The sequence below is a fragment of the Gadus morhua genome, chromosome 8 (genome assembly GCF_902167405.1).
Source record: "Gadus morhua chromosome 8, gadMor3.0, whole genome shotgun sequence".
NCBI lineage: Eukaryota > Metazoa > Chordata > Actinopteri > Gadiformes > Gadidae > Gadus > Gadus morhua.
Genome location: NC_044055.1, coordinates 21,292,241 through 21,304,740, shown reverse-complemented (window position 1 = coordinate 21,304,740; position 12,500 = coordinate 21,292,241). Strand labels below are relative to the sequence as shown.

Sequence of the window (12,500 nt, the reverse complement as noted above, 5' to 3'; positions counted from 1 at the left end):
TATACCTGTCAAAGGCATTCTTTCTGGGCAATCCCTGCGATAGAGAAACAAAGGCAATCTCTTTGAGAGAGAGAGAGAGAGAGAGAGAGAGAGAGAGAGAGAGAGAGAGCACTTCGCGGAGGTCCCCCACTGAAACCCGCGAAGATACAGAAAGAGAGATAAGGGGCGTTATAGATGGAGGTGGATGTTTATATACGTGCTGCGTGGATGCTTGTGTTGGCTGCGGAGCTCCACACACAGACACACAGACGCACGCACGCACGCACGCACGCACGCACGCACGCGCACGCACACACACACACACACACACACACACACACACACACACACACACACACACACACACATGCACACACACACACACACACAACCTGGGGCCATCTGAGTTTATCCTCTGTCCCCAGAGATAAACTGACCAGAGGTCAGTAAGTTGGTTCCTGGTATAGCCGCCGCAGTAGCAGTTAGCGCTAGTTATCATACATTGATGATCATGGAATCGCTCTGCGATGGAAGACCTTCGCTGCAAGGTTGAAAAGTTCAAAGTTCAGAGGAAAAACAAAACACAAAGCAAGTGAGATTCCATGAGCGTGACAAATCTATCTTAGACTTAAGTAAACAGCTATCAATACATCATGAGATTGTTCCGAGGTACACAAATAAAGGATTCCCGTATTCTGATTCAATCGTTTTCTCGAAGCCGCACTCTACCTTCTACTCGCTCCTTTCTGATCCTGTGGAACGTGAACGCATGAAACACAAAGCGTGCAATGAATGTGCTGTGATCTGATGTGATAGAGCTTAAGGCCACGCATCAACCCCCACCTGTTATCTCCAGATAGTGCCGATAACGCTGCGATGGCAGTGAAAGCCTATGGAGGAACACATCAGTGTGTGTGATGTAAGCATCGCTGGTGGAGATATAGATGTGGAGTGTGGGGTTGAGATACCTTCTGTGCAACACGTCGAAGGAAACACCAGCATGGGAACATATCTTCACACATCATTTTTGGTCTTTCCTTTGAACTCAGTTTAAAGAAACCGTTTTTGACAATGTTTTACAGTTCATTTACCGTTTCCAGTCACCTACACACACGCCTCACGGGTGAGAGCATTTGGAGAGAGAGAGCGGCACAAGTAAGACAATGAAACAAAAATGCAGAAAAGAGAAGAGTGTATTTCAGATGGAGAGACCAGTAACTGATCCCGTCAGTGTCAGGAGCCCTTGGGTCTGTTATTGTGATCTGTTCACATGGAAATGAAAACAACTCAAACTCTGACTTGCACCACTACCAAGCACCGCCGCTGAAGCTAAACAAACTCACCCTCAATTACTTCAGTTCACCACTCACACAAAGGGACCGGCGGGGTTTCAGATACTGGCTCCTAAAGGGCAGGTAGGGGGGCAAGGTGCTACTGGCTCAGTGCACCAGCGTACCTGAAGTGTACCTGGAGGTACACTGTGGGCACTCGGGGGGGGGGGGGGGGGATCGAACCCAGTTCCTTTAAGCTGGGAACTACACTCTCCGTCCAGAACCTGTTCTCTCTCTAACCTCACTGACACCAACCAGACGGGTGCGGGCGGTGTGAGGGGAGGTAGGGGGGGGGTCCCTCCTGTGGGGGGGCCGGGCCCGGCGTTGCATCCGTGTCCTCGTAGCGCCGCAGCTGGCAGCTCTTAGCCCTCCTCCTCCAGACGGCGCGCTGAGGGCCCACACGGGGACGCCTGCTGCCTGCTGCTTACCTTCACCCCGGCGCTCTGGAGCTGTTTACAGCCCGGCGCCTGCAGCTCCTCAGCGAGGAGCAGGGGGGCGGGGGGGGACCTGCAGACCTCAAGAGCCCCACAAGTCAACTGATGAGGCTAATAATGGGAGGAGGCGGGGGTGGTCGGTAAGTGGGTGGGTGGGTCGGCGGCCGGAGGGAACTCTTTGTCTCTACCTTTGTAGGCACCAGTGTGTGTGTCTGTGTGTGTGAGTTTATGTGTGTGTGTGTGTGTGTGTGTGTGTGTGTGTGTGTGTGTGTGTGTGTGTGTTTCTGTGTGTGTGTGTGTGTGTGTGTGGTGTGTGTGTGTGTGTGTGTGTGTGTGTGTGTGTGTGTGTGTGTGTGCGTGCGTGTGTGTGTGTGTGTGTGTGCGCATGCACAGATGTGTGGGCGGATAGGAGTAGGTGTGTGCATGTGTTTGTGTGTACATGCACAGATGGACGAGTGCGTGAGTATTTGTGTGTGTGTGCGGTCCATTCGGGGAAACCTGCGTCACTGTGTGTGTGTGTGTTAATGCACGTCGGCATGCTCTGCACCTAGGCCGGGAGAGCAGCAGAGCATGTGTTTGTTCTTTGTGCTCCTGATTAAAGCCCTGGGTTCATCAGCCAGGCAGCGCACTGCTAGCAGCGCCGTGCCGGCCCTGTCACTCTCTGGTTAGCGCGCTACACTCCCTGTCCTCTGGTTAGCGCTACACTCCCCGTCCTCTGGTTAGCGCTACACTCCCCGTCCTCTGGTTAGCGCTACACTCCCCGTCCACTGGTTGGCGCTACACTCCCCGTCCACTGGTTAGCGCTACACTCCCCGTCCACTGGCTAGCGTGCTACACTCCCCGTCCTCTGGTTAGCGCGCTACACTCCCCGTCCACTGGTTAGCGCTACACTCCCCGTCCTCTGGTTAGCGTGCTACACTCCCCGTCCTCTGGTTAGCGCTACACTCCCCGTCCACTGGTTAGCGCTACACTCCCTGTCCACTGGTTAGCGTGCTACACTCCCCTTGTGGTTCCGTCCCCAGGTAAACCTGTTTGGAGCCAACTTGTCCTTCCCCCCCTGCTCCTGCCCTCTCATCAATAGAGCACGCTGAACAACGGTTATTATCGGTGTCTCAGCTGCATATGACTCAGCGCTGCCTGGGTTATTTCCAACCACAATCTGGAGTTTTTTTCTATGGATTACAAACAACGCTGGAAGGAAATAAAGGTCCTCCTCATCCCCCCATGGCCTCATTCTTCTTTTATCCAGAGCCACTCACAAACGAGGCAGAGAACAATCTACGCATAGCATCAGTACTGCAGGCCGTACACAAAGTCCAACTGCTGCACATAGTATGGACAACAACAACTACTCTGCCTCTCTCGTATGCTACTCTCATGGTGTGATCACAGCGTTGTGTCGTTTCTCTGTAACCCTGGTGTTATATGCTGCCTTCTTGACCAGGGTGCTCTTGAAAAGAAGGTTTTAATTTCGGTTAAATCCAGCTGAATAAAGGTCAAACCGGAGGAGGTTGATTCTGTAGCGCCGTGGCCTGCTCTCCTCAGTCCCTTCACAGGGTATCAGCCTGCATACGGTCTCTCCCCAGCAGCTCCTCTCCACACCAGGGCAGAACACCACGCCCCCCGTTCAACACTTCACCTCACCCCCCGTTTAATAACAGTATGAGACTCATATGAACGTATTAACCACCTGGGCTCGGGCCCCTCAGGGGCCCCAGAGATAGGGGTCTCCCCCGCTGCAGTCATGCGTTCCCAACGCCGTCTCGGGGCTATCCCGTTACCTCCTCCAGAGGACCACACGGCCCGGGCCCCCGCCGACCGGGCCCCTGCCGACCGGGCCCCTGCACCTCTGGATAGAGCACATGGAGGCCTCCTCCCACGGAGCCCCTCTGCAGAGTCTTTACTGGTAATAGTCTCCCAGTGGAGCGGATTTGCTGGCTGTGTTTGTGATGTGTAGGTGTGTGTGTGTGTGTGTGTGTGTGTGTGTGTGTGTGTGTGTGTGTGCGCGCGCGTGTGAGTATGGCCTGTGTGCGGGTATCTGTGCGTGTGCGTAGGCGAGTTTGTGTGTGTTTGAACATATGTCTGTGATTTGTATATGTGTTAATAATGATGAGGGTTAGTGTCCGTAGTGTGTGGGGAAAAAAAAAGGTGTGAAAGTGAGCATGTTTTGTGTGTGAATGTGCGCAGGCATATGAGTCTGTGTTCATGCATGCACACAAGCACACTTTCTTATGTGTGTTAGCATGTGTGTTTTCAAACGTTGTGTGTGTGTGTGTGTGTGTGTGTGTGTGTGTGTGTGTGTGTGTGTGTGTGTGTGTGTGTGAGTGTGTGCATGTGCGTAGGCAAGGTGATTTGACCCCCAGCCTTAACTTGTCATTGCCGCGGTGGCGCCTGATTGCGGCCGGGAGAGGGAGGGAGAAACAGAGTACAGTAAATCACGGCTGGCTCAATAAAAGACACCTGCAGGGAAAGAGGAGACGGCTGAGGGGGGGGGGGGGGAACGGATGGGAGGGACACGGGGAGAGACCCAGAGAGCCGTGGGGAGGGGGGGACACGGGGAGAAAGAACCAGAGGGCCACGGGGGGGGGAGAGACCCAGAGAGACATGGGGAGGGAGACGGGGAGAGAGAGAGACCCAGAGAGACATGGGGAGGGAGACGGGGAGAGAGAGAGAACCAGAGAGCCGGGGAGAGGGAGGGAGACAGGGAGAGAGGGAGCGGGAGTGATGGAACACCAGGGGAGTCGTCGCCTGATGACTACCAGACCCAGCCGAGCGCAGGAAGGGCCTTGAGACGGGCCCCTGACTGTGATGCCGGCTCCCTAATACGTGGCCCTGGGCCGAGCGTTTATTGTCCAGACAAAAGGAGGGCCATGCGGTGTGGGGAGCGCGGGGCCTGGTCACCGGTCAGGCCTTGTGGGCTGCTGGGGTGCTCTGTGGGGAAACACGACGAGGAACATCCCCCTGGGATGCAGGGCAGGGTCAGAAATAAAATAAAAGACCAACCCCTACCGCTGTGAATTTACGATCGTTCAAGTTCAATTTTCCTGAATAAATCCCAGTTTGGGAATGTGTTTGTGCGGAGGTACGGGAGGAGTGCTCGTACAGACCGCTCGTGTGTCTGTCCGTTCTGTCGCTGGAGGGTTGGGCCTATTTCAACTGTTTTCAGCAAAACAAACATGACTTTGATGTGTTTGGTGACTACTGCTGAAGAAAAGGTGCACATTAAGTGGTTGGAATATGTTGTCAATCCTAATAAACCACTGAAACAAAGAGTGTATTTGTTTCAAAACGTCTTCTTTTGTAATGGACTGAGACAGCAGATGTTAGACAGAGAGATGGATACAAGGTGAACACTGGGACCCGGTGGGGCCGGTTGAAAAGATCAAGGGCCTGGGAATGGAGGGGAAAACACAAAGATAGAAGGAGAGCACAGTAGAGGAACAGGGCCAGCTGTGTGTGTGGGAATGGCAGAGGGAAGAAAGATAGAAGGAGAGAGAGATATAGAAAGGCAGAACGAAATGAAAAAAGAAAGAAAGAAAGAAAGATAGAGAGAAAGAAAGTAAAGAAAGAAAGAAAGAAAGAAAGAAAGAAAGAAAGAAAGAAAGAAAGAAAGAAAGAAAGAAAGAAAGAAAAGAAAGAAAGAAAGGAAAAAAGGAAGAAAGAAAGAAAGAAAGAAAGAAAGAAAGAAAGAAAGAAAGAAAGAAAGAAAGAAAGAAAGTGAGAAAGAAAGAGAGAAAGAAAGAAAGAAAGAAAGAGAGAAAGAAAGAGAGAAAGGAAGAAGAAAAGTAGAATAAAAATGGGGAAAAATATACCAGAAATTTATTTAAAAATAAAAGTAGAGTTTGAGGAACGGACGAGTACCAAGAGAGAGAGAGAGAGAGTAGCAGGCGAAGGGCAGAAAGAGAGAGTGTGAAAGCAGAAGAGCGAGGCCAGCCAACCAGTAATCCCATAATCCCTAGCAGGCAGGCCGGCAGGATGTAATTGCTTGTTAGTGCCAGTTTCCTTTCCTCCTCTTTAGCGGGCCTGTCACCGATGGAGAACCACAGAGCTGTACGCCACAATGAGAAACAGATAGGAGGTGCAAGCCCTCGCTTCAGGTGGTTACAGACCCCCCCCCCCCCCACACACACACACACACACACACACACAACACACAACACACACACACACACAAACCAAACACACACACACTTTCTCTTCTTTTTCTTTCTTTCTCTGCTCTATTGCTCTTTTCCAACAGCGTATCCAGGGGTGTGTTCATGGTGGGTGTTGGGGGGGGGGGGGGGGGGGGGGGGGCAGGGAGGTACCCTTAGTGTGGACATTCAGCCCCTGGAGGGGAAGAGGCTGCCTGCGGGTTCCTCATTACTATTGTTTCCCTCCTTGCCAGAGTGAAGGAACGGCTGAAAGGCTCCAGATTCTAGGCTTCCTGGCCAAGGCTTCCAGGTCTTGTCAGGTCTTTGACTGTGTTGACAGGTGCCACTCATCAAACCGAATGTCAAGAGGATTGATTTTCATGCGGAGGCGTGTTGATGAGGATCTTTTATTCAAAACTGATACAGAAATGTGTATTTACGTTAGCTCAGCTGAAAACTGCTGAATAAAATTGTGAGTTTTCATCGAAAACATGAAATAGTCTGGGTGACCCCAAACAATTTCAAAGGATGTGTACATCAGCGCTGAAGTTCACTGCTAGCTCCTAGCCCTGAGCTAACGGTTAGCTCCTAGCCCTCTTCTTCCCCAGGTAGCCCGCCGAGGAAACCGACCTAATGAGCCCCTTCCACAGCGTTAAAGGGGAGAGGGTTTGGGTGGAGTTCAGCGCCTTTGAAGTGTGAGAGCGGTCGGGATTAGCGCCTCAGCACATGCGGACCAGAGTGCCCCGGCCGAGGCAGTGAGGTCGGACGCGAGAGAGAGTTAATGCACGCAATTAAACGCCCGGGAACTAGGGGCCATAAACTAGACGTTTCAAGAACACGTTAAAAAATGTCTGTGAACAACAGGTTAACCTTTCGTTAACTCAGACCGCGTTTCTACAGTTGGGAAATGACGTAGTCAGTAAGAAAGAGGGCTGCTGTAGAAGTAGTCAGACAAATGGCCAATAAATACTTCCTCGTAGCGTTATTGCAGGCCTGCCAAGATTTAAATCACTCAATTGACAGTAATGTGACGGTCTGAAGCATCAACAACAGAAAATCTGTTAGCCTTCGTTATTCTTACGAGACGTCCTCCCTTTTTGAAGCCGAAAAAAAGAAGCTTGTATCAGAACAAATCCAACGGGTTCATTCAGTTCCCCAAGCTAGCCCTAACTAACATGTACTTATTATGTTCACTGTTTGATTCCTCAGCCTTGAAGCAAGGTATTTTATTCTAATTATTAGATAACATAGAACAGACTGCTAATAAACCGCAAAATTTAATTGTATTGTTTTTCATCAATCCATCATCATCATCATCATCATCATCATCATCATCATCATCATCAATAAATTCAAAGAAACATTACAGAAAAAAACTGTGTATTCTGAAATGCGTTTCACAATTCTACTGTCATTCTTTAACTGGTAATAAAATACTTCAATTCATTCCACAAAAGGTCACGTTAAATTCCCACAGTAGTGGAACTTTTTTTATGTTACTCTTTTTTATGATTGAATGATTTATCAATGATTTCTAATGATTGAATGATAAATCAAACAACAATATTTGTTGTTTGATATATAAATAATAATTTCTATCGATAGATAAGTTATATATGCTGCAACATGACTATATGCTGCGATTAAAAAAAAAAAAGACTTAAACAAGGGGTGAATGATTTAGAAACATGCTTAAGGCAGCAATGAGGTAAAAGCCACACCTAACCTCCATATTGCTAACAGCATTCCTATCGTACCTCTGGAGATGCTGAAAGGCATCTGTCTGTAATGTTAACCATGTGCCATCAGCAGGAAGAAAATATCATTCATATCAGAATCCCAAGAAACATGTCACAAAACAGAGCTTTCTAATGCAAATTAGAATGTACATGAACCACCACTTCATGGTGCCTGGTCCCCAGCCTCAAAGACTTAGGTTACACATCACCGGTTGTAGTTCCTAACACTAGAAACGGTGAGAGAGAGAGAGAGAGAGAGAGAGAGAGAGAGAGAGAGAGAGAGAGAGAGAGAGAGAGAGAGAGAGAGAGAGAGAGAGAGAGAGAGAGAGAGAGAGACTGAGTGATTCCCACTGTCCCTGGTTGATTATAACACTGGAATTCCAGGTTGATTAAGCTGGTTAGAGGAAGGCAGACAGACAAGAAGAGAAAGAGAAAGAGAGTGTGAGAGAGAGAGAGTGTGAGAGAGAGTGAGAGAGAGAGAGAGAGAGAGAGAGAGAGAGAGAGAGAGAGAGAGAGAGAGAGAGAGAGAGAGAGAGAGAGAGAGAGAGAGAGAGAGAGAGAGAGAGGAGAGAGAGCGAGCGAGAGGGAGAGAGAGAGAGAGAGAGAGGGAGAGAGAGCGAGCGAGAGGGAGAGAGAGAGAGTGCTTGGGTGATCTTCACCTTAAATGGGAACACATTTAGCAGAGCTGGAACAATAATCAGAGGGTGGGATTTCATTTGACAGCTTTAGTAAGGACAGCGACCCTTGAAACAATCCCAAACACGGCGGCGGAGAGAGAGTGAGAGAGAGGAGAGGTTAAGCTAGGAACGAGAGAGGGAGAGGAGATAAGGCATCCCTCACTCTTATTAGTTTCCTCATAACTCGCCCTCTAGTCTCATGCATACATTACTCGCATGCTGTGGCTGTCACTGAGAGACGCACGCACACACACATAGCCATGTGCACACCACCACATGCATGTCCGTCCACAGACAAAAGCACCCACTCATAGACACTCCCGCTCCCTGGAAAAAAAGACTGATTTTTCCTTATTTGACACAAACACACACAGACCTTTTATCACCCACTGACACCCGCGGCCTGATGGACACTTTCACCCTCATGTCCTCCTCAATCTCCTCCTCAAAATCAAGCACATTCACCAGTCTTCACAAACCGCCATCAATGACACGTTGCGCACTTGACATCTCTGACCCCTCACCCTCCCTCCCTCCATCCCCCCACACACCCACACACACAAAACACACACACACACACACACGCACGCACGTACGCACACGCGCACACACGCACACACACACACACACACACACGCACACACACACACACACACACACACACACACACAATGCATTCATACCCCAACACAGTGGCCAATAGTGTGTCTTATGTCTGGGTTGGACCAACGCCCCTCCAAAGGGTCCCCCCGCCCCCCCCGAGCCCCAGACCGGCTCTGCTTATAATGACCTGGTCTGAAGGTTCAAAGCGGCACCCCCTTCACCCAGACATGATTAATGAATCTGACCTGCTAATTTTAGCTGGACACGGCTTATTGTGTTTCGGAAAAATAAAAAACCTTGCAGACACAAACACTTGACTACAACCGGGGGCTGGTTAACATTCTTTTTTGAGTACAAAAAAAACGAAACTAAAAAGCTTTTGCTGGGTTTGGTTTTGTGCTTAAAGGGAGATCTGGTGGCGATAAGAACAGGAGTTTATGTTTCATCAGTGTTTCCAGTAAAGCATTAACTGCCACTTTGTTCCAAAATCTAAAAGTTGTTTGAAGTTTGAAGAAGCCAATGAAAAAAAAAGGAAGAAATCCCGACAACATGAAAATGATGATTAGTCATTTACTATTAAAGGAACAATTCCAACAGGCCTGCAGACAACATGAGAAACTACAAAAAGCTCCGGCTCGGGACGGGAGAACAAGCATGGGAAGCATTTGTCTGAAGGAATACATCTAACAAATCTGGAATTCCTTGTTGTCAGATCATGCCTGCTTCAGTTTGCCCTGGAGGAATTACTTAGGGTCAGCGCGTTCCCTAATCACTTCCAGATTGGACTTACCCTGTGGCACGACTTCACGTTGCATAATCAATCTCTCTTCCCTCCTCCCGCTAGCGCCCAACGAGGGGGGCTGGACAATCAGAGACGTTACGCAGGGAGGACAGACGCAGGGCCCGGCGCTGTACTGCCGACGGCTCGCAGCCCCTCGGAGCCGAATAGGTTCCACGCTGCGTAAGTCCCCCACCCCACGATGGACGGCATCTACCACCTCTGCGCCTCAGGGCGCGGGGGGGGGGGCTTCCTGCCGCTATGCGTGGAATGAGTTGCGATAGAGCGCGGCCCGGACCTCTCTCTCCCCGTGGTGACCCGCGTCCGTCACGGGCCTGGAACCCCCTCCAGAGGAGGGCAGGGGGAAGCAACAGTTGGATACAGATCACACACTCTCCTGCAGACCGGGGTGTTTGCTTGACAGTAGAGGTGTAGTGTGTTCTTGGCTAATCGACCCCCCAGTGAGAAGGTCACTGGGTTTGATCCCCCCCCCCCACCGTGTCCACAACCTACTACGAGGCATCCTGGAGCGTAGCCCCTCCCAGTGTGGATGCATCTCATACGTCTCATGGATCCCCAATAATGACATGAGACCTCATTCATGGCGCCCGGGAACCAGCGCCCGGTGAGGGGCCCGGGCCCTGGTTGAAGGCAGGGCAGGAGTGTTTGCTGGCACGTTGCGGCGGGAGAGCAAACCGGAGCACCCAAAGGTAACTCACAGGATCAAGTTGCCTCGTGCGAGAGAAGATGGAGAGGGGGGGAGGGGTAGTGATGGGGGGCTCCGAGGAGGTTCTCCGGGGGACGTTCACGTGAGAGGTGTGGAGGTCGCCCGTGAGAGGGGGATCAGCGCAGCGGCGGGGGGATATTTACGATGCCGTGATAGCGACGCTGTGAGGGGGGGCCACACAGCCTCGCTACACCCGACGTTTCCCCTCTAAAACCCCCCCCCCCCCCCCCCCCCCAGGACCGAGCAGTAAAACCTTATGAGACAAAAGTAAGCTCCCTTTCTAAGCCTGTGCTCCTAAAGCATTTTTTTTAAAAGATATATATCAACGGCCGACCTCCTTAAGAGGGGACATGTTTGCTGTGAAGAATGCTGATACTTTTTTTCTGACTGTGACTCTTAGTGCGGCCCCCCCAGTAGGACGTACTCGGACAGCATGACGACACTCGTGTGTCAATACAAAATAATAAGACGATACGGGGACAGGACAACCGCTTCAGAACACAGCGCCGACGTGATAAGGAGCTTATGGCGACGACGCCAATAAACAAGATAACACGCTTTTCCTGAGGCTGCGCGGCAGTTTAAACACACCAGACCACACACTGGCAGCGGGCCGCTGGAGAACGCACCGGACCGCCAACACACCTCTGACCCCCTGACCTTTGAACCCAGCAAGTAAAAGTAGTGGTGGCCCTGACGAGGAGGTGAGAGATAACTAAAGGAGGTGTAGAAAAAAGGTCTGGAGACTCTGCCTCATGTGAGCCGACTGCTACAAACGCCACCCAGGTGTTAGGACAAAGGACTAGAAGCGGGTGCTTTGGTGTTTGGTCGTTGGGGAGGGCGAGGTAGGCCTACAACGTTTAGACATTTTTTAACCGATTTCTTTTTAAAAGAGTTCTTACCGCTAAGCTCTGTCTCTGGCCCCCAATGCTAATAAGAGTGAGTGGGTTTGTTCTTCAGATCATTAGGCTGGAGATGGGAACGAGCAGCGACTCAACAGCAGGCTAGAGTATGAGGAGGACACCATGGAGGTGTGGGAACATCAACCAGCCTCCATGCTTGTGAATCATCCTGAGAGCCAGCCTGCTTGTTTACATGTATGCGTGCATTTTTCTCCTCTGATGTGTGTCAGGCTATAAGTGGCTGAGCAAGTGAGTGAAGCGAGTGATTTAGGCAACGGGTGATGATTGAGTGAGTGAGACAGATATCCGTAGAGGAGTGTTTGATGGTGCGTGTGTGTGTGTGTGTGTGTGTGTGTGTGTGTGTGTGTGTGTGTGTGTGTGTGTGTGTGTGTGTGTGTGTGTGTGTGTGTGTGTGTGTGTGTGTGTGTGTGCGTGTGTGTGTGTGTGAGATGGTAGATTGTGGACACTGCAGATATCAGGATGTGACATGGAAGTGGATTCAGTGGCATATCCTTATTGAGGTTGAGGTAGCCCAAACCGTATAGCAAACTAATTTGGTTATTTGACCAACAATTTTGTTTATCACCAGTGATCTGATATACCAATAAAACATAAGCATTCACGAGCATAGAGAACCCTTTGTATTATCTATTTTTTTATGCATCCAACAATTTATTTATCCAACAAATTATTCCAATATTTTGCCTAAATATAACCATCAATGTTTTTGCAGAATAATCTTAGCTTGCTTCTGAAACCTACACAGACTTGGCCTGATAGCCTCCGGCTGAATAATCAAACGAATAGCTCCAATATCCATTTCATTGTTTACAGCACACATAAGACCAGGCCATGACCGATGTCGACCTGGTGTCCTACTTCCACAGCAGCTTGTAAGATAAAACAAAACAAAACCCAACAAACCAGATACATGAAGTACAAGAATACCGTGTGTAGGCCTATACACGTAATGCTAGGTTACAACCTACTAATCCTACTTAATTACTACAAAAAATGTTCTCAATGATTAGTGCACAATATAGGATTCCTTGTGCGTCACACAGGCAGAAAGCGGGAATAGTTACACACCAACTAGCCTATATATAAAAATCGACCATGAAAAAAAAATGTAGGAGAGAATAAGATGCTATTTAACTCCCACCCCACATCTCCCTGATCACCCCGTCCTGTGTGACA

The 12,500-nt window shown here is 49.8% G+C and overlaps 1 protein-coding gene across 1 annotated transcript in view; it reads right to left on the bottom strand.

The window, feature by feature from the left end:
- Positions 1-12,500, bottom strand: part of LOC115548253 (artemin-like) — a 16,410-nt gene that overhangs the window by 2,799 nt on the left and 1,111 nt on the right. The gene's annotated exons all lie outside the window — the stretch shown is intronic.